At 38.8% G+C, this 25,896-nt stretch overlaps 1 long non-coding RNA gene across 1 annotated transcript in view; it reads right to left on the reverse strand.

Annotated features, from left to right (window-relative positions):
• Window positions 1-563: 563 nt before the first annotated feature.
• LOC118921507 (uncharacterized) overlaps window positions 564-25,896 on the reverse strand; it is a 63,350-nt gene continuing 38,017 nt past the window's right edge. The window contains exons 2-3 of the long non-coding RNA XR_008996583.1: window positions 25,269-25,383; window positions 564-1,619 (exon numbers count right to left, since the gene is read on the reverse strand). This is a non-coding gene — a long non-coding RNA (uncharacterized LOC118921507). The remainder of the gene's footprint in view (window positions 1,620-25,268; window positions 25,384-25,896) is intronic.

Here is a 25,896-nt window from a genome sequence, read left to right on the forward strand (position 1 = left end):
CTCCATTAAGTCTCGTTCATCAGACAGCCTTCAATGTGGTGTCTTTCACAGTCTCTACAAAAGACTTAACACAGGCAGCTTCTTGGAAAAAGTGGTGTCCCTACTGCTGCAACCGGTGTTGCAGGAAAGGGTCTGATACAATCTGCTCCCAGGTGCCTGGCTGATATTTCCTCATACATTCACAAGAAAGGAAAATGATCAATTATGTGAACTGCAATTCAGCTTCAAATAATAGATAACTGACCCAAAGGGGTTTAAACTAAAAGGGAATTTATTGGCTCATATAACTGAGCAGTCCAAGAGCAGATGTAGATTCAGTTAGGGCTTAATGCAAAATATATGTGGTATTGTTGCCACGGAACAGAAGGAACTGACACAGGGAGGGAATAAAACAGGTGTGTATTTCAATAATATTTTAATTTTTTTGCCAATATGGTAAATGAAAAAAAATAGCATTTTTATTTGCATTTCCCTAACTACTGCTGGTCTAGTGGTTGATGTGGGATTTAAACACACAACAGTTGTCCCAGAAATTCATATTCTTTTACCAATACCCTATGCTATATCCTTCACATTAGCTCCATTTGGAATCCTGCACTAGAAAAAGACAAGAAAGAAAAAACACTTTCTATCAGATCTATGAAGATAACAAGAGATTTAGAAATTTTGCCTAGGAAAACTTAGTAGTAATGGGGATTGTTTTTCTCATTGTTTAATTTGTAAAAGTTACAAAATAATGAAACATCTCAAGAACCTTCAAGGGTTTAACTGTTGCCTTTTATTAAGGGAAAATCATGAAAAGATTCTGACTGGCTGGCAGAAGAGGAAAGGGATTGAACTGCAGCCAGAAGGAATGAGTTTAGTCAACAAGACATTTCTCAACAGAAAGATACAACACAGGAATAGGTACAGTAGATGTATGTTGTTTGTCTACAGCCTGCATCCTCCCTAGTTTACATGATCCTGGTAGAACTGTGAATGATAATGTACCTCCTCCCAACTGGAGAGCAGTCATGTGACCCAGGCTAACCAGTGTGCTCCTCTCTTTGCCCACAGTGAATGGTTCAAAGATGGGCCTGTGATGTAAGGGGAGCCATGATTAGTGACATAGAAATAAAAAACACATAATATGTTTAAGGAGATTTAAGGATCTACATCCAGACCACAAAAAAGGAGGGAGAAGAAAACTAGAAAACAGAGTACAAGTAACATCAGTTACCACATGCTCTTTGCAGTAAACAAAGTGACATGCAGTAGTGCAGTTTTCTTTGGCTAGTCCAGCAATGCAAGTCTAAGTCCTCCCTAGAACTCTTCTGCCAGGGGAATCAGAGTACCTCTTTTCCACTGGGGTTGATAACCTGGCGTCTGAAGCCCGCAGCATTCCTGTATTTCCATCTCACGTGAGCCAATAAATTCCCTGTTTTGTCTGAGCTGATTTGTTCAGATTTCTGTTTCCAAACAAGAACTTTTTAAACGACATATTGGCTCACTCTCAAGTCTGTGGTAGCTCCTTCTTCTGAGTCTATTTATGTGAGATGCCTGGTGTGCAGAAGGAGGTTGGCTAGTTGACACCTCTAGAGATCAATCCCTTCTCCCCAGGGATCCCGGGGGGAGTCTAACTGAAAGAAGAGTAAGGGATGCAGGGTAAGTTTGACTCTCACTTCAGATTCCAGGAAGTGAACCCGCTGCCCCCACATTCCTTAAATAAGATTCCAGAACTCATGAGTGAAAGACACTGAAGTGATTTACAAAGTGTAAAAAATAAAGCTATAATCCTTTTTGCTTTGTTGGATGAGAAATGAAGAGTAGATTCCTATGTATTACCATTCACACAAACCAGATTTGGGACCAAGTGTCAGCTGTCATGTGGTCAGCCAAAACAATGCTTTTCAAATAGTTCTTCCTAAAACTTGACCAGTAGAACCAGTTTATCAGTCAGGATGTGAGTTGGAAGCAAGTCTGTGATGAATAAAGACTAGCTGCCACAAATTAAAGCTTTTCTGAGTCTTTGTAACTTGGGGCTTCAAGGGAACAGAAAAGAGCTAAACTGAGTTTCTAACCCTAAGGGTTTAGGCTCCATGGAGAAGGGGAGTAACATGAAGCTGCAGTAAAAATGGCCACCATTTGTGGAGCTGTTTGTTACTACATGCTAAGCATGCTGCACATTTTATCCCACTGATCCTCACAACTATTTTGGAAAGGAGGCATTTTTCATCCATGGATACTCACATGGAGAAACTGATGCTCACAGAAATCAAGGTCTGCCCTAGGTTACATAACCAGTGCATGGAGAGTATAGGAGTCAAGCTCAGTTCTAGCTTGTCCAAGGCCTGTGCTCTTCTCAAAACCTCGGGTTTCTTCCACAGTGTTATATGGCCATCTACAGCTGTGTTTATTACCAGTTTTGCATGTAAGGCATTCCTTTGAGAACTAGACTTCTATGCAAGACCTTTGAAGGAATCAAATCACACTCACAATTATTACAGTATTGCTTGGTCTTCTCTTATAGAAGGATGCTCTTCTAGAGGAACTGTCTACTGCTTTGAAATGCTCTTATAAAATCTCAGCTGAAAGGCTGCATATGTCCCAGCAAACAAATAGCTTTTTTTATCATTGCCACTGGCTCAACAGTACATTATTGCCACTCACAAGAAGTCGCATCCTAATCTGGTAAAGCACATGATACCCTCAACTTGTATTACTAACTCATGCACTAATTATATGTATCCTTGGCTGGAATGTTTATATAGTTGTGATAGAATCAATTTTATTAATTTTGCAGTATCTCTAGTTTTCCCCCTCTCCCTCAGCCTGCCAAAGAGATCCTGTAATTAATTACCTGCCCAGTTTTTCTCCTTAGGGGACATAAGAAAATAAAAGAATTCTTCTATAATTATTTTGTGCTTATTTTGGCCTCTAAATCTGACTCTTCTCTAAGACTGAACCACCCGGGACGTAGTGTCAACAGAGCTGCATGACAAAAGTCAGCAGTACACCAGGTACAGAAGCACACATGCCTGGTGGTGTGGCAAGGTGGGATGATTCCTGGGGCCAGGCCATCCCTGCTATGTTCTTCACAGTGTTATCAGGCCATTACATGAAACAATGTACATGAAAATTCTTACACTGTGCAAGTGTGAACTGTTATAAACAGGTGGTATATGCAATGGAGATTACCTATTGCCAGGGGATAAGCATTTCAATTGATGCAACATTTTTCATTCCAAGAATCCTAAACCCTTGTGAATATTACCCTAAGAAATATCACTTGAAATGAAATGCACATAAATAAATGGAGACACCAATTATAATGACAATGGTGAAGGTCTTAAGGAGAACATCAGCGTTTTGACAAGTCATCTCTCAAGGATGTTGTCACTGTAGTCACAACACCTTCTGAGGGGAAAATCAGTTCTCAACATTAATGTTTCCCATCAGTGTTGACTGTTTAGGGGAGTAGGGAAGAAGAGGGGAATTGAAGTAGGGAAAACATTTTAAATACAAATTTTATTTCCCATAGCAGTACATCAGAAAACTCAAGTATAACTCCACAACTCTTTTAAGAGTTTCTTTTTGTTTCCCAGTGGTAAAGGGAGAGAAAATAAGCTGTCATTATCAGCATGATCAAATACAGAGAGAAAAGAGGCAGAGGTAAGTAAAATACCAATTACAGCATCGCCAATCTGTGGGAGCTGGGCTCCTTCCAAACAACAGTGCAAATGGTTGTGAGGACAAGACGAAGGGGGTGGGTGGGGTAGGGAAGGGAGAGCTGCCAAAACACAAGCTGGGGAGGTGGAGAGAAACTGCCTGCTGCCGCTGTGGCAGCAATTGAATCGGGCAGAGCCCCATGCGTTCCCAAGCACCAAGCCCACTGTGTGTGCTCACTTGTAGATTTGGCTTCTGGCTCCCTCTCTTTGTTTGGGTAGCTAGGCATGAAAAAGAATCACCCAAAATCAGAGCTCAACTTAATTCCAAGTTCCTCTCTGGAAACTATCTGTTGGCATCAAGAAATATTCTATGAAAAGGCCAAGCTTTGGCTAGTCAAAACAAGAATATCAAATCGTCCATCAGGATCTATGTGGATAAAGCTAAGCCACTTCTTGGAAACTGACAGAAGAGTCTGCACCTCTGGAATAATCAGCGTTGCCCAGCATCTCACTGTTCTTGCCAGTGACAAACAGGAACCCCAGACAATTTTTCCTCTCTCTCCTGGCCAAGGCAATGATGGCACAGCTGTTTTCTCACTACAAAAAGACAGTTACTCCTCTCTGCCACTCCAGCCTATAGCAAAAGATCAAATGACATTAGTGACTGAACTACCAAGTGTCACGTGAAGAAACACAAAAGAAACTCACCAGGAGAGGCTCTAAGATTACTACGTATTTCATCCACATCCCAGCACCTAAATCCGAGTGTGGTGCTCACTAGGTTTTAAATGAATAAGGACAAGAAATTTGGATAAACATTGCATTATCTGCTGTTTTCAGAAATCTTCATGCAGTGTAATTCTAATCCCTGCTTTCTTTCCCCTAAGGCCAGGAAGCCACTTTATCATATTATAACTGCTTTGATTTGTATCACATGCCTACTGGGTTTAAGACATATTCTGGAGTGTTCTGAGAGACATAACAATCACAAGAGGAAAGAATAAGTGAATAGACTTACAGTAAACAAGAAAGATTATGCATGCAAACTTGGCTTTCCCTTCCCAAACCCCTCTGGAATGACTGTTAAAATTAAAAGAATGAAACATGAACCCACAAGACCAAAGAAGAAAAGAGGACAGCAGATTATAGATTATCTAAATCTATAATATATAGATTATAAATATTGTAGACCCATAGTATTTTGGGAATGGAAACCCAAGGATAGAAAGGAAAGGAAACTTAAGAGGACAAGTCAGCCAGAAGCAAACCAGTTCATGCCCAGAATCCCCAGTCTCAGGAATTGAGGGGGACAGCTTTCTCCAAAGGCAGAAATGCTGAGTAGGTTTGAAAACAGGAAAACTGATTGCAAGGTAACTAGAAAACTAGGATCTGAGCTCAGGGGATCAATTAAGTTTAGTTCAGTAGATTTAGAACTCGTTTGATTGGAGGATAAAGTTGAAGCCATAACTAAATGCTCTAGCTCAGAAGTGATAAACATTGCTCCTGCTCATTATTCAAAGACCAGAACTCATCACATAGCCCACCCAACAAGGAAGACAGAACGTCATCCAACCATGCATCTGGAAAGGGAGGGGTGCTGACAGCAGGAGCCACACCAATGACTACCCAAAACCCAGGACAAAATTTGTATAAACATGTTACCCCAGAGATGCAAGCACTTAAGAGTCCAGCATGGAAAGAAGACAGAAAAAGCAATTAGATGTAAGAGGACCAAGAAAGCAGGAGTCATGGGTGGTCAGGAGGAAGAAGACAGAGTGAAGGAAGAAGCAAGTTATCAATGCAGAAGTTTCTAGTAGAATGTCCCAGGCAGAGGAAAGCAGGGGATTTCCCAAGGCCAGCTGGCTGTCTCAAGTTGGGTACTTCAAGATGGCACTCAGTTCCCTGATGTATTTCACAGAGTCGTAATTTATGTCCCTCAACAACCCTAACCCTAACCCCACATCAACTTTAATTATTGAACAGTCTGAATGCCTGATTCCAAACCATTTGCTCCAATTTGATTCTTATTAAGCAAACTTCTGCTTATGATTTGGCTTGTCTTGAAGATCTAGCTTCCTTAAGAGAATGGTAGTCATATTAGCATTTCAGACCACATGATAAATCCACTGCTTATTGGATAAATTTAAAAACCAGCATTCTGATTTTATACATCAGTGTGATGAACTTGATAAATGTGAATCTCTCACTAGACAGTTCAACCTCGACAGGCAGGTAGATGGATGATATGTAGGCAAATGTATGGCCTACAAGCCTTTGTGTAATATCTGATGTTTTCTACAGTAAGCGTTTAGAAGGAAACATCCAATGAAAACAAACTCCATGCTGAAGAAACAAAAGAAGTAAAAAAAATTCATTAGGGAGAAAAGCTGGGTTACAAGGGATTAGGAAGTAAAGGAAAATGAGAAAAGAAAGACATGAGTGGAGACACAGCAATTTCAGAAAATGAAAGAGTTTGGCAACCTTTTTATTTTTGCTGAATTTAAATTAGGACTGCAATTGTTTACAGACTAGAAGTTTGTAATTTGGCAAAATTTTTAAGTTAAGGTTATTGATGGTAGGATGAAAATACCAAACTGAATACATGCCAGAAGCCAAAAATATACTAGATTTTTCTATTTCTAAAAATAAATATACGGGAATTGTTAAATAAATTATAACAGGACCAGATTATATATTATGATATTATGTACAATATGCATTATAATAAATATAACAGATTGTAATATAATGGAACACAATTCAGTCTCCAAAACTAGATTGTTGGAAAGTATTAAATAGCATAAGAAAAATAATGACCTCAATATAATGTTCAGTGGGAAAACAGCAGGATTTTAAAATACATGTGCATTATTATGCCAAGTTTAAAAAACAGAAAGACTGGAAGATCACAAGAATGGATGTGGGAGTACTGGTGTGACTACAGCTGATTTTTATTTTATTCTTTATACTGTTGGGCGATTTTCAAAATTTTCTATAATGAACTTAGAATTATTTTAGACAATGTAAATTAAAAGAGGCATGCTTCCATTAGCAACTCAGTTTTTCAATTATTTTTGTTAGTTTGTATTAAAAACTCATTATGTACATTAAATGTAACATTTTTAAATGCTTGGAATATATATGCTCCCGACTGCTTTTAAAATGAAATTGTAATTAGATGGAATAAGAGAAGTGAGACTAAAAAGGCTCTCTGAGGGTAATGGCAAAGACATGAAATCTCCTATTTCAAATATTATGAAATACTTACCATACAAATGATAATCTTGTGAATGTATTTTACAGAATGCTATACATATAAATTAAAACTTGACTTTAGATCCTTTCATAGATTTTAATATGAACAGAAAAAGTTTCCAAATTTCAAATTGAGGGTTAAAAGTTTATTTTTACATCATATGAAAATGAGATGATAAGCAAACCAATATTGAAAATAAGACTACAGAGGAAATAGTCTGCCTGTTTAAGAGAATATACTACTGTCAAATAGTGGAACCATCCTTTACATACTTACACTATATATGTTAATTAACAATTAATATTGTAAGAACAGTTCTAAGCTCCATTTGGTGATACAGAAGAAATGGAGAGAATTTCCTTCCATCTGAAGGATTTAACTTTCTCTGTGAAGATGAAGGCATGACACCTGGGAGTAAGGGGTCAGTGAGAAGTTCAGGGATCAAGGAAAGTAGAGAGGCTCAAGGTACCTTTGCAGAAAATAGGAGAGCTGTCCACAGAAAAAATGTTACATTGTCATGTCTTGAAGGTTGAGACCTGGCAGTGGATTGAGATTCTTCAGTGATATTAACTGAATGATCTCACTGAGCATGCTGAACTCCTAGGATGCAGAGAAAACAGTTTTTTTCTTCACCCCCTACTGCCCATTTGAATCTTCTCTTTGGGGCCTATTCTTCCCTATCCTTCAGATGAAATATTAGGAGGGTCTTCTGACTCTATGATCATCTCAAATAATAAAATGTCCTCTGGTCACTTCATTCACAAACCACAGCCTCAGTTTATAAATAAATATTCCCCAAACTAACATAATAGAACTCCAAACTTCACCATACGCTTGGAAATACTTCAAGCCGAAGAGCTGCAGTGGGGAATGGGGTGCTCATCCCTATTTCCCCATTAGTGCTGCATCCCCCTGATCCCTACTGCATGCCCAACCAGTGACCAATGGGTCCACCAGGACGGGAGCAGAGACAGCAGGAATGTAAGGTGAGGGAAGGCCTTATGTGATTGGCACAGAAAAGCTGGTGTAGCTTCCTGGCTCTAGCTGATGTTCCAAGCTGACATTTATTCTCTCACTTGAGCATCTGTGGCCTCCTCATAGACGCTCCCTGGCTGGACCCTTGTAACTGGAATTCGTTTGTCTCAGGCAGTGCCTCTTCTCTAACCAGCCACCTACAATCCCCCTCTGCTTCTCTGTCTAGTGGAATCTCCAACTCCTTTTTGCCAGGGACACCTCACTGATAGCAGGAAGCATTCTGGGTCAGGTTTCCTTTTTAATCCAGACTCACATTCCTACTATGGGTTTCACATCTGGTCCCTAAAAAAATGTAGCTTTGGACTGGCATCGGCCAGAATGTGGCTGTTTCCTAAATGCAGCCTTCTGCTGTGCTGATGCAGTTCACCTCAGCCAGCCTCTTTTTAAAGACTTTGTTCTCTAGGCATGGGTCTAACGGTTGCTGTGTCCCCTAAGCTTCAAAAGATAATTTACAAAAGATGCCTACGAAGCTCCCACATGGCTTAGGGGTAAGGAGGGAAGGAGTGTTAGGAAGAATTCACAGCTCAAAGTAAGTGAAAGATAAGAATCACAAAACCTGTTTTCATCCACGTTCTTTAGAAGTCATGGAGAGGTGGGCCAATAATATGCTTTGGAATGTCATAGCACTTGGCATCCTCTGTCTCGGGGCCTCAGGGGAAGCTGAAACATGGGGTTCTATCTTAACTTTATCTGCTCTCTGTGCAGTTTTTTCAGTACAGCTCAGACTCCCAATTGAAATGAAAGAAGATGGTTGGGTTCAAGTTATGTCAATAGGAATGATGAAAAATAGAGCAGCAAGGGGATTTGGGCTCTGGCAAGAGTGACTGATTGATGCACTGTGGAATCAAAGCTGCATAAGGAAGGAAGTGGAGAAGGTCAATGGACTAAAGGGCCCAGGAGATTGAAGAATGTGGAAAGAATGGTGAAGTAAGTATTCTGGAAAGATAATTTTAGCAGTTGATTGGATAAAGGGAATGGAGATGAGAAAGGGTTGAACAGTCTTTGGGGTTTGAGACCTTGTGGACTGGCCAGTGATTATGAAATTTGTTGGCAGGGTTAGAGTATTGGCAAGAAGAGCTGGTTTTCAGGATGTAATGATAAACTTCACTTTGAACCAGCTGAACTTGAGAGCACAGTGAGACATCCAAGGAGAAATGTCACTGGAGGGCTGGAACCCAGCATTCCAGAACAACAGGGTTCAAGACACACCTTTCAGAGCCAGGACCAGAGATATTACTGGGAGTCATAGGATTCAATGACTTGTCCAAAGGAGAGACTGAATGCAAAGGTTGAGGACCGCTCAGGAAATGCATCTTGTTAGAGGAAAGGGGCATAAAGAAAACCTTTTAACAAAAAGGAAAAGAGCTCTTGGTCATTCCCAGTGAAAGAGCTGCATCTGGGAGTCAAACTAATCTGCTCTGGAGAGTGCTTCATCCAAAAATACCTCCTCTTCCGCTTCCTTCCTAATCACCTATAGTGCCTGGTTATGCAGCTAAATCTCCCCCTACATCCTAAGCCTAGTTTCCACATCCATGGAGGGCTGTGGTGAGGACAGAGTGAAGCAGTGGGTGAGATGCCTGGCACAGAGGACAGACCCAACAAATGTGAGCTATCCTTATCATCATCACTAATATTTTTTCATATTTGTTTCTGTTTAATCAGTAGTTACTCATTTACAAGATGAGTATATCAAACTTATTTTCAGAGATTTTGTTCTTTTTATTTGCCCCTCACTTAGCTCTTCTGTCTAACACAATGGGCACCAGGAAAGAGAGAACAACTCAAACACCCCAGACTGCTGATCCCCTGTCATGGTTAAGATAAACATGTTGTCATCATGATAGGGGTTTGATTTTCAAGTCTAATGGTCAAACGTCACTATTTCCATTTAGGAACTCTGCCTAAAGTTTAGAGACATTGCCATCAGCTGGATGATGGTTGCAAAATTATGACATTTATTTACTGTGTTAGTTTTCTATTGCAGTGTAACAAATTTAGCAGCTTAAAACAACATGCCTGTATTAGTGCACAGTTCTGAAGGTCTGAAATCTGGGCACTGCAGGGCTGGCTTCTCTTCACAGGGTCTCACAATGCTGAAATCAAAGTGTCAGCTGCGGTTCTCATCTGGGGCCCAGGGCTCTCTTACGAGCTCAGTAGATGCTGGTACAATTCAGTTCATGGTTGTAGAACTGAGGTCCCTGTTTTCTTGCTAGTTTGTTGACTGGGGACCTGTCTCAGCTTCTACAGGCTGCTCCTTTCCACTGGAAATTCACTACATAGCTGTATGCTCTCTTCCAGGCCAGCAGGAATGTTTCTCTCTGATTTCTTTCTTTGCTACCAGTCAGAGAAAACTCTCTGCTCTTAAAGGACACACCTGATTAGAGTGGGCCCACCCAAGGCAATCTCCCTTTTGCCATATCATGTATTATAATCAATAGACTGATATCTCATCATATTCATATATTCCACCCACACTCAAAGAAGAAGGGATTATACAAGGCAAAGATCACTGGAGGTGATCTTACCATTTGATATGCCACATTTACTTACGGAATAGCATTTATTGCACAAAGCCCTGTGGGTACAAAGATAGATTAGATGCTGCCTTTAAATTGTTCATCCTTTAGCACAGCATTGTCCAATACAGGATCCCCCAGCCATATGTGGCTACTGAGCACTCAGAATGTGGCTAATCCAAATCTTTGTGCTGTAGGTGTAAAATGCACCTGGCTTTCAAAGGATTAGTAACCCCCACAAAATGGAGAATACCTCATCTCATTTATATGTTAATTAGACATCAAAGTGATAATATTCAGGATACATTGGTTTCAATAAAATATATTATTAAAATTAATTCTGCCTGTTCCTTTTTACTTTTTAAAAGTATCTGTTTCAAAAACTTAAAATCACAAATGTAGTTCACGTTATTGGACATTATGGGTCTGGACCAAGAAACAGACAAGCACTTCCATGCATACCAGGTACCCTGAGAGGAGAGTGTCAGTGGCATTTGGGCACAAAAAGAGTAAGTGGTCAGTTTAGCTGGGGAAGAGAGTACAAATAGAAAAGGCTTCAACCACTTGGTTTCCTATTCACAGCAGACAAGGTAGAGCCACTTTCCCACAAAACAGTCTTTTTTCAATAGGTGGAAATTCTTTATATGAACCTGCAATTACTAGTGAATTTTTTATTTTAGAAGACACAATTCAGAGCAAGGTTTTAAAACAAATACAAATGCCCAAATACAAGTTAACACTTTCATGATCAACCTTTAACTGTTTTTCATCCACCTGGACCTTCCTCTTCTTTCTTTTGTTTCCCTAGCAGACAAAGCCAACTCTCTTTCTGAGGTACTTCCTAGGCTCAAAACTTCAAGGCTGTCATGGGGGAGGGTCGCCTGTCTTCAAAAGTCCTTGCAGGCAGTATTTCTCTGGCTTTTGATCTCTCCAGTAGAAGGCAGCTATTACCAGTTTTATTAGAAAGCAGTTAATACCTTCTGGGCCCTCCCAATTAGTTCAAAGAGCTCTTGTTTGGCTTCCCTGACTTATGACAAATCAGAAAAAGAAATGTTGAAATGTGATCTATAAATTTTTTCTATAATGGCCTTTTTTTTTCCTTTGGGAGATTTTCTGTCTAGTCTTTTTAGACTAGACCCTGCTTCCCAGAAAGACCCATATGAATACTGTTTCCTCACTATACAAATATTGCAAGCAATTAATACCTGCTAAGCAGATGCTATATATTAGATGCTGTACTAAGCATTTATATACTCTCATTTAATCTTTACAACTCAAAAAGAAAATAATACTAATAATTACTGAGTACTTGCTATGTGGTTTATTTGTGATGAATTTAAGGATTAAATAAGACAAAATATGGGAAGTGCTAATATACGAATTTAAGGATTTAATAAGACAAAATATGGGAAGTGCTAATATACGAATTTAAGGATTTAATAAGACAAAATATGGGAAGTGCGTGGCACTGGCAGAAGTGTTCAGTAATGTAAACTAACATTTAATCTTCACAAAGATCTAGTGTCATGAATTCTATTGTCCATTTCTACCAAGTGCTTAGTGATGCCCGTGGTGCTTCTCAGGGACCACACTGGTCTAGGTCACACAGGTAACAAAGACGTTCACCCCAGCCATTCATACTCTTCACCACTATCAACACTCCCTCTGTCATCTGATGCTAATGGGCCTTAAAATGTCTAAAAATCAACTTAATGTCAGAACTTAGACAACTTCAAACAAATTATAAAAGATTTTTAAGAGAGAGTATAAAATGACTGACTTACTCTACATATTGGTAAATCCTGAACCAAACAGGGCATCAACTCTTTTTCTAAGGAGAATGCCATTCATAAATTCTCATTCGTAAGGGTCCTTTGGCTCACTTCCAGCACTGTATATGCTGATAAAAATGAGTTACATCTTTTCTAAATATGCATGTAGATGGACCTTTCTATGCAAATGCTGGCTTGTTCTTAGAGATGAAGAATACACACTACCCTCACAATAAGGGTTTTCTCCAGAGGAAAGGATGGCTGTGGAACTGAGAGGTTTCAATTAGAATACCAATATTTTTGTTCCTTAAAAAATGGAAACAATTTTGGCAAAATGTTGAGATTTGTTAAAGCTGACTGATAAGTACACAGGTATCTATTATATTATTCTGTACATTTTTCTGAATCTTTAGATTATTTTTTAAATACATATTTTTTTTGAAGACCTTAAAATTACTAGTTAGTAGGAAAAGCACCTGCAGGAAAAACAGACATAGCCCCACCTCCCATGGGAGTCACTGCCCAGAGAAGAAGATGGCCCTGAATCAAATAATCACAGATTGGTACAGAGTTACAAACTGCAATCCATTTTACAAAGCTAAGGTTTAGTATGAGGAAAGCTTTTAACTCTGATACCTGACCTAGACTTTGAGTCAGGAAATGTTTCGCTGAGGAAGTAGAAATTCAGGCCACGTGAATGTTAACTAGGAGAAGAAGGTGGATTGATGCACAGAGAAGGCCAAGTGTTGGGAAGGAGCAAGGAGTTTTCAAAGGAATGAAAACACATCTATAGGTCTGAAGAACAGTGAGCCAATAAAAGGATGACATAAGACAAAGCTTAAGAAGTGAGCAAGGGCCAGACCACGAAGAAGCATAAGGAGGATTGCAGACTTGATCAGTGCCTCAGCAGAATATAATGAACCTTCATTGTCACTTGGAAATAGGTTGAAACTATAAATATTAAAGCCTTGACTATTAAGCATCTACAGCATAACAAGTGGTATACTGGCAAACGGGGTCTCTAAATTAAAAAAAAAGTCCTGGTTGGAGTGTTTGTCAGTTTCTATGGTGACAATATTCCCACCCTTTCTGATTTTAAGCCACCCACATGGTGTTACAGAGCATGAAGCTGTGAAGAAATGGGTAGATAGGCTCACATGAGCTGACACACGCCAGCTTCTGTTTACCACTGTATTTATAACTCAATTCTAGACAAACTCTAAATGGACAGGATATTATGTACTTTGGCATTAGTAGCTGTTGATGACAGACAGAATATAATGCATTTTTTCACAGAGAATATAAAATGTTCTCTTATTTTATGAAGGAGGTCACCAGGATGAATTTTAGGTTTTGCCACTTTAGGTAATCAGAACAAACTTTGATTTCAATCTAACCTCGAGTTTATAAGCCTGTTCATCCTTTGTTTCCTTATGTGTGAAATGAGGAATACCTTGAAGGGATAAAATCTTTATTATATTGTGAAATTAGGTCTTTTATAATCAAGATCTAATTTGTAGTTTAATTGTCAGAGTACGAGGACACAAAAAATTAGCCATAGTGGTTTCTGACTCATAAACAGAAATTTTTCCTCTTCTCTGTGTGTCAGAGAATCACCAGTGAGGTTGGTTAAGTGATTTATTATTTGACTTTGCATTTTCAACACAGCCTACTATGAGGCAGTATCTAATAGGTCAAATATCTGTATAACTAATGTAAGGATTCTTTATATTCAAAATACATTCCATCAGGACATGGGATTAATTCCACAATCAAACTTTTAGACACCTGATTTTCTGGAGCCACTCGAGGTGATGGCATGTTGAGTATGAGGACCTCGGGCATCTCTGACCTTCTAAAAAAGTTTAAAAAGAAAAAAAGATCAGATGTATCTCACAAATCCATATTCAGTACACCATAGGCATTTTCAGTACCTTTAATAAACCAGATTACACAGAAGGTAGAATTTCCTGATTGAGAAGGGCTTTTTTAAGACTGCAATTTAAGAGTGGTCTCCTTGACAAAGGGTATGAGGCAGAATCTTTCAGTATCTTTGACAATGGGCCACAATTTATTTTGTAAAGTATTCATATATGATTCATTTATTGCACAAAATAAAAGTGAATGGTGGCACATGCTTGCATGGAATATCATTTGAAATCTCTCCAAGGACTTGTTATTACTTTAAAAACAGCTCATTACAATAATTTATTGTGAAATCTTATTCATTTGTGCTTGCTTCAAGGAACATTCTTGGAACCCCAAAGAGCCACCCAGGGACACATGGCCATGGATTGGCCATATTGCTCTGAGAGACTTTCTAAATTTTGATTATGGACATGAATTTTCACACATACCCCAATTTAAGGAAAATAGTAGAATAAATTACCATGTACCCATCATCACCTAGTTTAATAATTATCAGTTCATAGTTGATCTTGTTTTATCTTTACCCCCACCCCCTTCCTTTTCATCCAGCCCCACAGTGAATTCCTGAAAGCTTTCAAAGGAAGTCATGCAATCTTACCCTGTGGCAATAACAACGACTCACATTCCCTTCTGGAGACTTGACTTCTTTGTAACCTTAAGTTTGAGCATAACCATCAAAGAAGGAATGAACACATTTTCCAAGGCATTCTGTCTACATGCTCAGGGTTTTTCATCATTTAAAAGAGTAACATTTTCAACTGTAACTGAAGTGACTCACCAAGCCAAAGAGTGGGTCAGTGAGGACATAAAACACTTTCCAGTTTAACCTGCTCTTTTGACTGTGAGCACCAGGATAGTCATCTTGCTGGAAATCTCTCCCTGGCCTTTCTGTAGTGAGAGACACTATTTACCAAATCCTGAACCCTACCAGTATAGTAACAAATAGTTTCAACAATTACTGCAGTGATTTTCAATTTTTGGAGAGTTTAACTTTAAATCAAATTCAAAAGTAAGTTCACACCTTTACTTTAGAAGTAAAGTAAATCACTGGAAAAAGCACAGGGGAGATACAAAGATTGGTTCTCTAAACCAGCAATTCTGTATCTATCAATTTTTCTTAAAGACATATTCAAGCAAGTCTCAAAAGATTTGCATATTAGGGTGTTTATTGCAATAGATTGAATAATAGGAAAATATTGGAAATAATATCTAACAACAAAGAATTGTGGAAATAAACTATGAAACATTCAATAATGGGATATGAGGCCTTGAGGAATAATGGGGAAAGGCTGTGACATAGTAAGTAAAAAGGAAATGTTATCTTTAATAAATCGTAAAACCAAGTGAGATGACTGAAGAACCAATAGATTAAAAGAGACTTACAAGAAATATTAACCTATTGCCATGTATTGTATTACCTTTCTAAATCCAAGCATTGGTGCATGTGTGTGCATGCGTGCACACACACATACACACACACACACACAAATTGAGTAAATGTGATCAATGACCAGTTATTGAATGATATTATGGAATTTTTTATGATTATTTTTTAAATGTGATAAGGATATATTATTATTTTTTTAAGTTCTACATTTAGAGATGATATGTTACACTGATAGCATTGTAAAGCCATAGACAGAACAAGATTAACAGAGTTTGAGAGTTCATTCATTATACTCTACTCTCTACTTATGCACATGTTTAAAATTATGCACTGTAAAAAATGTTTTAACTTTCATTCAAGATGGTGGCATGAGAGATGAGATAGAGAAATCCTCCCAAAACCACATATAATACAAAAATATAGTTAATACAACTAATCCTAAAAGAGCAACAGGAAAGAAGCCTGCACCAGAATGCATACACCTGGAGAACACAGCAGACATCACGAAACAGGGTAAGGTACCAAAGCCTTGATCCAGAAGGACTCAAGCCCTTCCCCCACCCCAGATCACCAGCAGGTGGAGGAGAAACAGAGCGGGGAGGAGGTGGAATCTTAGGACTGCTGAACACCCAGCCCTGGAGATCTGCTTTGGGAGCACAGACCTACATTGCATGGTGCTCTGGAGATTGGTGGGGTTTGGAAAGCTAAGATAGGCAGAATACTTGGAGAGACTGAGATTCCAGCTGTTTGTAGAGGACAGGGATCCACATCCGGCCACCCTGGGATAAAGGAAAGCCGGGCAGTCTGAGAGGCTTCCTGGCAGCCACAGGGCTGCTGAAGGGGCGGGGACTGCATAGAGCTTGCTGCGTGGGGGAAGGGATAGGTGGACAGGGTTGTCTGGGCATGCTCTGCCCAGCAGGTTGGGAACCTTCGGGAGCTTCTGGAGCTTGGTCCCCCTGGCTGACTGCTCAGCTCTGAGGGCCCCCACTGTGATATGCAGTTGGCTGCACCTGCCTCCTGGCCTGCCAGCACCATCTCACAAACCAGCAGTCCCTGCCCTGGCATCAGGCCAGCTGGAGGGAGGCCTCACCTACCACAGCTATAGGTGCAAAGCACAGAGGCTTACACCTGTGTTCTCGGCCCACTGGTTCTGACAGTAGAGACAGGCACTGCAGCTGGGAAGCAGGAAACAGCTCTTTCCTACCCCCAGGCACCAGCACTGCTCCCCTGCAAACCCCGACATCACTCCAGGGGCTGAGCAGCTCCAGAGGCTAGAGCTTCTGGGCACTAAAAGGTGCCACATACAAATATGAAATGTCAAAAGAACCTGGTTCAAACAAAAATCTCAGAAACATCAGAAAAAGGGCCAAATGAAACTGAACTCACCAATCTTCCTGAAACAGAGTTTAAAATAAAAATCATAAACATGTTCATGGAGGTACAGAAAAATATTCAAGAACTCAGGGAATAATTTAGGATGGAGACTCAATCACTAAGAAATACCATATCTGAAATGAAACATACAATGGAGGGATTTAAAAGCAGATTAGATGTAGTAGAAGAGATGGTAAATAGGATAGAAATTACAGAAGAGGAATACAAAGAAGCTGAGGCACAGAGATAAAAAGGATTTCTAAGAATGAAAGAATATTGAAAGAACTGTGTGACCAATCCAAACAGAACAATATTCGCATTATAGGGGTACCAGAAGAAAAAGAGAGAGGAAAAGGGATAGAAAGTGTCTTTGAGAAGGTAATTTCTGAAAACTTCCCCAATCTAGGGAAGGAGATAGTCTCTCAGGCCATGGAGGTGCACAGATCTCACAACACAAGGGACCCAAGGCAGACAACACCAAGACATATAATAATTAAAATGGCAAAGATCAAGGATAAGGACAGACTATTAAAAGCAGCCAGAGAGAGAAATAAGGTCACGTACAAAGGAAAACCCATCAGGCTATCATCAGACTTCTCAACAGAAACCTTACAGGCCAGAAGGGAGTGGCATGATATATGTAATGCAATGAAGAAGAAGGGCCTTGAACCAAGAATGCTCTACCCAGCAAGATTATCATTTAAATTTGAAGGAGGGATTAAACGTTTTTCAGATAAGCAAAAGCTGAGAGAATTTACCTCCCACAAACCACCACTACAGTGCATTTTGGAGGGACAGCTATAGATGGTAGTATTCCTTAGGCTAAAGATCTATCACCAGGGAAAATAAAACTACAGCAAACAAAGTAGAAAAATTAATTACTAAGCAGATGCAAAATCAAATCAACTACCCTCAAAGTCAATGAAGGGGATAGACAAAGAGTACAGATTTTGATACCTAATATATAAAGAATGGAGGAGGAAGAAAAAGGAAGAAAGGAAAAAAAGAACCTTTATGTTGTGTTTATAATAGCATACTAAGTGAGTTAAGTTAGACTGACAGATAGTAAGGGAATTACCCTTGAACCTTTGGTAACCATGAATCTAAAGCCTGCAATGGCAATAAGTACATACCTATCGATAATCACCCTAACTGTAAATGGTCTGAATGCACCAACCAAAAGACAAAGAGTCACTGAATGGATAAAAATACAAGACCCGTCTATATGCTGCCTACAAGAGACTCACTTCAAACCCAAAGACATACACAGACTGAAAGTAAAGGGATGGAAAAAGATATTTCATGCAACTAATAGGGAGAAAAAAGCAGGAATTGCAGTACTTCTATCAAACAAAATAGACTTCAAAACAAAGAATGTAACAAGGGGAAAAAAGGACATTACATAATGATGAAGGGGTCAAACAAGAGGATATAACTATTCTAATGCACTCAACACAGGATCACTGACATATGTGAAACAAATACTAACAGAATTAAAGGGGGAAATAGAATGCTAACCATTCACTTTAGGAGACTTCAACATTCTACTCACTCCAAAGGACAGGTCAACCACACAGAAAATAAGTAAGGAGACAGAGGCACTGAACAACGTATTAGAAAAGATAGACTTTACGGACATCTACAGAACACTCAACCCAAAAGGAGCAGTATACACATTCTTCTCAAGTGCACATGGAACATATTCAGGAATAGATCATATACTAGGCCACAAAAAAAGCCTCGGTAAATTCAAAAAGATTGAAATTGTACAAACCAGCCTCTCAGAGCACAAAGGTATGAAACTAGAAATAAATTACACAAAGAAAAAGCCTACAAACACATGGAGGCTTAACAACATGCTCCTAAATAACCAATGGATCAATGACCAAATGAAAACAGAGATCAAGCAATATATGGAGACAAATGACAACAATAATTCAACACCGCAAAATCTGTGGGACACAGTGAAGGCCGTGTTAAGAGGGAAGTACACTGCAATACAGGCCAACCTCAGGAAAGAAGAACAATCCCTTATGAACATTCTAAACTCACAATTAATAAAACTAGAAAAAGAAGAACAAATGAGGCCCAAAGTGAGTAGAAGGAGGGACATAATAAAGATTAGAGCTGAAATAAATAAAATTGAGAAGAATAAAACACTAGAAAGAATCAGTGAAAGCAAGAGCTGGTTCTTTGAGAAAATAAACAAAATAGATAAACCCCTAGTCAGACTTATCAAGAAAAAAAAAGAGTCTACACACATTAACAGGATCAGAAATGAGAAAGGAAAAATCATTGATACCACAGAAATACAAAGAATTATGAGAGAATACTATGAAAAATTATATACTAATAAACTGGATAACCTAGAAGAACATGGACAACTTTTTAGAAAAATACAACCTTCCAAGGCTAATCCAGGAAGAAACAGAAAATCTGAATAGACCAATTACCAGCAAGGAAATTGAATTGGAAATCAAAAAACTACTTAAAAACAAAATGCCTGGACTAGATGGTTTCACTGCTGAATTTTATCAAACATTTAGTGAAGGCCTTATACCTATCCTCCTAAAATTTTTCCAAAAAGTAGAAGAGGAGTGAATACTCCCAAACTAATTCTATAAGGCCAGCATCACTCTAATACCAAAAACAGGAAAAGACAACACAAAAAAAGAAAATTACAGACCAATATCCCTGATGAAAATAGATGTAAAAATACTCAACAAAATATTAGCAAACAGAATTAAAAAATACATCAAAAGCTCATCCATTATGATCAAGTAGGATTTATTCAGGGATGCAAGGATGGTACAACATTTGAAAATCCATCAACATCATCCACCACATCAACAAAAAGGACAAAAGCCACATGATCATCTCCATAGATGCTGAAAAAGCATTTGACAAAATTCCATCCATTCATGATAAAAACTCTCAACAAAATGGGTACAGAGGGCAAGAAGTTCAAAATAATAAACGCCAAATATGACAAACCCACAGCCAACACCATACTTAACAGCGAGAAGCTGAAAGCTTTTCCTTTAAGATAGGGAACAAGACAAGGATGCCCAGTCTCCTCACTTTTATTCAACATAGTTCTGCAATTCCTAGCCATGACAATCATACAACAGAAAGAAATAAAAGGCATCCAGATTGGCAAGGAAGAAGTAAAACTGTCCCTGTTTGTGGATGACATGATATTGTACACAAAAAGCCCTAAAGAATCCACTCCAAAACTACTAGATCTCATATCTGAATTCAGCAAAGTTGCAGGATACAAAATTAATATGTAGAAATCTGTTGCATTCCTATACACTAATGATGAACTAGCAGAAAGAGAAATCAGGAAAACAATTTCATTCACAATTGCATCAAAAAGAATAAAATACCCAGGAATAAACCTAACCAAGGAAATGAAAAACCTATACTCTGAAGACTACAAACTACTCATGAGGGACATTAAAGAAGATACCAATAAATGGAAGCACATCCCATGCTCCTGGACAGGAAGAATTAATATTGTCAAAATGGCCATCCTGCCTAAAACAATCTACAGATTCAGTGCAATCCCTATCTAAATACCAACAGCATTCTTTAATGAACTAGAGCAAATAGTTCTAAAATTCATATGAAACCACAAAAGACCCCAAATAGCCAAAGCAATCTTGAGAAGGAATAATAAAGAGGGGTGATTATGCTCCCCAACTTCTAGCTTTACTACAAAGCCATGGTAATCAAGACAATTTGATACTGGCACAAGAACAGACCCATAGACCTATGGAACAGACTAGAGAGCCTAGATATAATCCCAAGCATATATGGTCAATTAACATACAATAAAGGAGCCATGGATATACAATGGGGAAATGACAGCCTCTTCAACAACTGGTGTTGGCAAAACTGTACAGCTACATGCAAGAGAATGAAACTGGATTATTGTCTAACCCCATACACAAAAGTAAACTCAAAATGGATCAAAGACCTGAATATAAGTCATGAAACTATAAAACTCTTAGAGGAAAACATAGGCAAAAATCTCTTGAATGTAAACATGAGTAACTTTTTCCTGAACACTTCTCCTCAGGCAAGGGAAACAAAATAAAAAATGAACAAATGGGACTACATCATGCTGAAGAGCTTCTGTACAGCAAATGACACCATCAGCAGAACAAAAAGGCATCCTACAGTATGGGAGAATATATTTGTAAATGACATATCCGACAAGGGGTTAACATCCAAAATATATAAAGAACTTACATGCCTCAACACCCAAAAGCAAATAACCCTATTAAAAAATGGGCAGAGGATATGAACAGACAATTCTCCAAAGAAATTCAGATGGCCAACAGGCACATGAAAAGATGCTCCACATTGCTAATTATCAGGGAAATGTAAATTAAAACCACAATGAGATATCACCTCACACCAGTTAGGACGGCCAACATAGAAAAGACTAGGAACAACAAATGCTGGCAAGAATGCAGAGAAAGGGGAACCCTCCTACACTGCTGGTGGGAATGTAAACTAGTTCAACCATTGTGGAAAGCAGTATGGAGATTCCTCAAAAAACTCAAAATAGAAATACCATTTGACCTAGGAATTTCCCTCCTAGGAATTTACCCTAAGAATGCAGCAGCCCAGTTTCAAAAAGACATATGCACCCCTATGTTTATTGCAGCACTATTTACAATAGCCAAGATACAGAAGCAACCTAAGTGTCCATCTGTAGATCAATAGATAAAGAAGAGGTGGTACATATACACAGTGGAATATTATTCAGCCATAAGAAGAAAACAAATCCTACCATTTGCAACAACATGAACGGAGCTGGAGGGTATTATGCTCAGTGAAATAAGCCAGGTGGAGAAAGACAAGTACCAAATGATTTCACTAATTTGTGGAGCATAAAAACATAGCAAAAACTGAAGGAACAAAACAGCATCAGACTCACAGAACCCAAGAATGGACTAACAGTTACCAAAGGGAGTGGGGACTGGGGAGGGTGTGTGGGTAGGGAGAGATAAGAAGAATAAGGGGCATTAGGATTAGCACACATAATATAGGGGAGGGAGCACAGGGAAGGCAGTATAGCACAGAGAAAACAAGTAGTGACTCTATAGCATCTTACTATGTTGTTGGACAGTGACTGTAATGGGGTTAGTGGTAGGGACTTGATAATGGAGGGAATCTAGTAACCACAATGTTGCCCATGTGATTTTATATTAATGATACAAAAAAAATCCACTGAAAAATGTTTTCAAGTTATAGAACAGTTTGTATATCATAACCCTATTTATTAACTTATCTTAGGTATCTTTTTTCTTATTCTTCTATATAAAACACGATGCAGTTATTTAACTTAGACAATAATATGCTTTTTCTAATAAAAATTATTTAACAACTTGAACTAATTTATAATAATCATTAATCACCCAAAATTTGCTGTTTTCTTATTATTTCTGAGTTTAATAGTTCATAAACTGTTAAAAATAACACCATAAGACAAAGTCACAATTGTTTCAAACTCAATTTGTTGACCTTCTATTATCTTAAAGGCCACACAACAGTTCTGAAGTGATTTTATTCTGTGGCCTTGGAGCAATTCATGCCCAAAGCATGCAAAGAGATAAGCACAAGAATTTTGAAATCCTAGGCTTTCAAATTTCAATACAAATAAGACTTTCATAAACAAAACAAGGAAGTAAACTAAATTTCCTAACAGGTGAGTATAGAGAAAAACACAAGAACTTATTTTATACAAATGATTTGGATAGTTTATACAATTTTCAGGACAATTTTACCTGAATTAGTAAGAATAATTTTCGAGGTACCTATTTTGCTTTTGCTTTGTTAAGGTGGCTGGATTTACCTTAGGAAAAAAGTCACCAAGACATTACATTTTCAAACTCCTAAAAGATATTTAAGCCTTAAGTAGCCTTCTGGAAAGTGACTAACCATACTAAATGGAATTAGGATAAATCAAATGTAATGAACTTAGATTATCAGAGCCTCTGTTGATTGGAATGTGCCATGTAACTTGCCCCTCCTTAAACACTCAACCCAGCTTCTGTGTGCAGTAAAGAGCAATTTGGAAATTGGATTTTTGTGATCCCGCTTCTGTTTAAAGGCTCCAAACTGTGTAACTGACTAAAAAATTCTGCTTTGCTTCTAATCTGGTCTCCCCTTTCTGGCCCTCTCAACTACAGGCCCAGTCCCATTTTTGGTAATTAAGTTTTGTCCCACTCAAACTCCTGAACCTGTTAATCCTCTGCCCAAGAATAAGTCTTCACCTGGAGATGAGTCTTGGGTGGGCCTTCTGCCCTGCCCTGCAGCCACATGGGTGCAGGGAGCAGCAGGTTTCTCCCATAATCTCTTTCTTCTCCAACAGCACCTCAGCACGTCTGTTTTGGTTTTCTGATTGCTCCCCTGGTCAACATCCAAAGAGAAGAAGCCCTGAGTCTCAGCCTTCTGCTCCCAGTGTGGCCCTTATCTTTATTCCTCTAAGTAACCCTGAGGGCTGACTTCCTACAAAAGGGACCACCTGGAACCACAGTGCCCCCTGGTGGATGCTGTTCTTCCTGCCTGGAATTTCCTGCAACCGGCTGGCCCCGCATTCAACTTGCAGCACCTCCACAGAGGGGTACTGAACTGTAATTTGCCATCTCTGTAAAAAGCATGATTAAGTGGGGGGAGTCTAGTAAACATAATGTTCATAATGTTTCTCATGTAATTGTAGATTAATGATACAAAAAAAAAAAAATCATGATTAAGACTGTGAGACAACCCTCAGTGGTGTGCTCACTGATATATTTTCAGGCTTTTTACAAGTTGGACTGTTAAACAGTCATTACTAAAAGTTAAGTCATAAACTTACAATTAATTTACATTAAAAACAAAGTTCATAAATACTCAGAACTCATCACTTCTTAATAACCTTGCTGGCATGTTATCTACATCTACTGTTATCTGGATGGTAGAAATGGCTCCACTTGTCAAATAATGGTTGAATTGCAACCATAGGTTTGCTGTGGCTACAAAAGTAGAGCAAAAATCAATAGAAGCATTCAATGAATATCAGTTGGCTAATGGAGCTTAAAGGGAATTGCATATTTTATTATTATTTATAAACTGTGCACTACACACCTTATATATCAGTAAAATTTATAGATTGATATACTTTTTTGTTTCCAGACAGACAACAAATTGTTAAACATTTCAAAGCAGATTACAGTATCCCTTTCTCCTACTTTAAGGCCAATTCTATAGTCTCATTAAATTCTCCTGGTTCGCTCACCTCCCCTCACTAAGGGTATGAAGCCCATATCCAACCCCTCCTGATTTATCTTGGCCAGCTGAGGGGACAGCCATTGGCATAACACACCAAACCTCTTCTGCACCCTCACACATTACTCCCCAAGGAGGTGAACTGACTTACCTGGTTGGTGAGTTTAGAAAGAGAAAGGTCATGCCTGGCCTAGTTTCTGCCTCTGTACCTTTTCTGGGGAGCTACCCACAGGGGACATCCTTCTACACATGGGGAATCCTGCCAGGTTCTGGTGTTGCCTGAGGCTGTTGAGTAAATTGGTCAAATTCTGGAGTCTGCTGTTAAGAATTCTACTTGCTCAAAGATAGAAGCTGTGCTCTATAAAATGGCAGTGATTAGTAATATAGGGCATATACTGGACACCATCTGCTGACTCCTTCGTCTTATTTCTCAGTTGCTTCACAATTAAGTGGCGAAAAGGAGTGCTATTTATTAAAGGATCTCAAGTGGGTCCTCTCCATCAGCCCTTGCTCCTGAGGTCACAGAATGCCCTGTGGCTGTGCCCATATGGACATTGGTATGTATAAGCCTTTTCTATGATCAGAAAACGTGCTTGGCAAATTTATTTGATTCCTTTTATTATCAATCTGCGTATATGATAACAATAATAATGTGTACCCAGTTGAGCACCTTTTAAAAGCCAGATCTTGTACATACAAACATAGACCTTGAAAAACAAGTATTTTAATGACCTAGAGTGTTTAAGTAGCTTTTCCAAGTTCCCAAGTGACCAAGCCAGTTGTTTGATTCCAAGACCCTTACTCTTCCCATCACACTTTCTCTCCCTCCTCTTTTTTCTCTCTTTCCTCCCACCCCACCCCTCCAGTCTTCCCTACTCCCCTTTCCGTCTCTCATCCATCCTTCCAGCTTCCCTCATTTCCACATTTTCTAGCCCTTTGACACTACAGAAAACTAAGATAGCATTTGAAACCTCAGAGATTGCAGTACATATATATATATATATATGTATATATATATATATATATATATATATATATATACATATATATAAATTGACAAAGTCTTACCCCAACAGCTGGGCCCTTCAGAACCTTGGCAGCAGGCAGCAGGAAAACTTTGGCTGTCTTTTTAGTCTCTTCCCCAGGCTTCTCATGAGGAATGTCCAGCATCCCTTTCAAGATCCTGGGGGAGGAGGTCACAAAGAAACTAGTGTGTGAAGAGACCACAGGACTTCATCAAGCTGGGGTCTGTCTAGTCTTGACCTGGGGGCTGGACTGTATGTGGAAAATGCAGGCTTCCCTCAAATGGAGAGTTTACTATTACCTCCTACTCAAGATTTCTTTCTCTGGGGTCAATAGTTGTGTAATAGGTTCAGGGACTAAGCAAACAGTTCAGAAATTACTTGGGGGATGACTGAGGCAAAGGGAAAAAGATAAATCAATTGATAGATAGACAGACAGACATCATACATTCTCAATGAGGGTAATATTGCCCCCAAGGGTGAAAACTGGTTCCTGGGGAGAGGGTGAAAATGCCTCATTCTTTTTATATATAAAGCAAGGATTGTTCTCTCTCTATATATATAGTACCTAAAGAAATACACAGCATTATCTGTGGTATTAAAATTTCACGGAGGAGATATTAAGAAAAACATGTCTAAAAAGACTCCTTTAGGGAGCAATAATTTTTTAAATG

Source organism: Manis pentadactyla, chromosome 3 (genome assembly GCF_030020395.1).
Source record: "Manis pentadactyla isolate mManPen7 chromosome 3, mManPen7.hap1, whole genome shotgun sequence".
In the NCBI taxonomy this organism is placed as follows: domain Eukaryota; kingdom Metazoa; phylum Chordata; class Mammalia; order Pholidota; family Manidae; genus Manis; species Manis pentadactyla.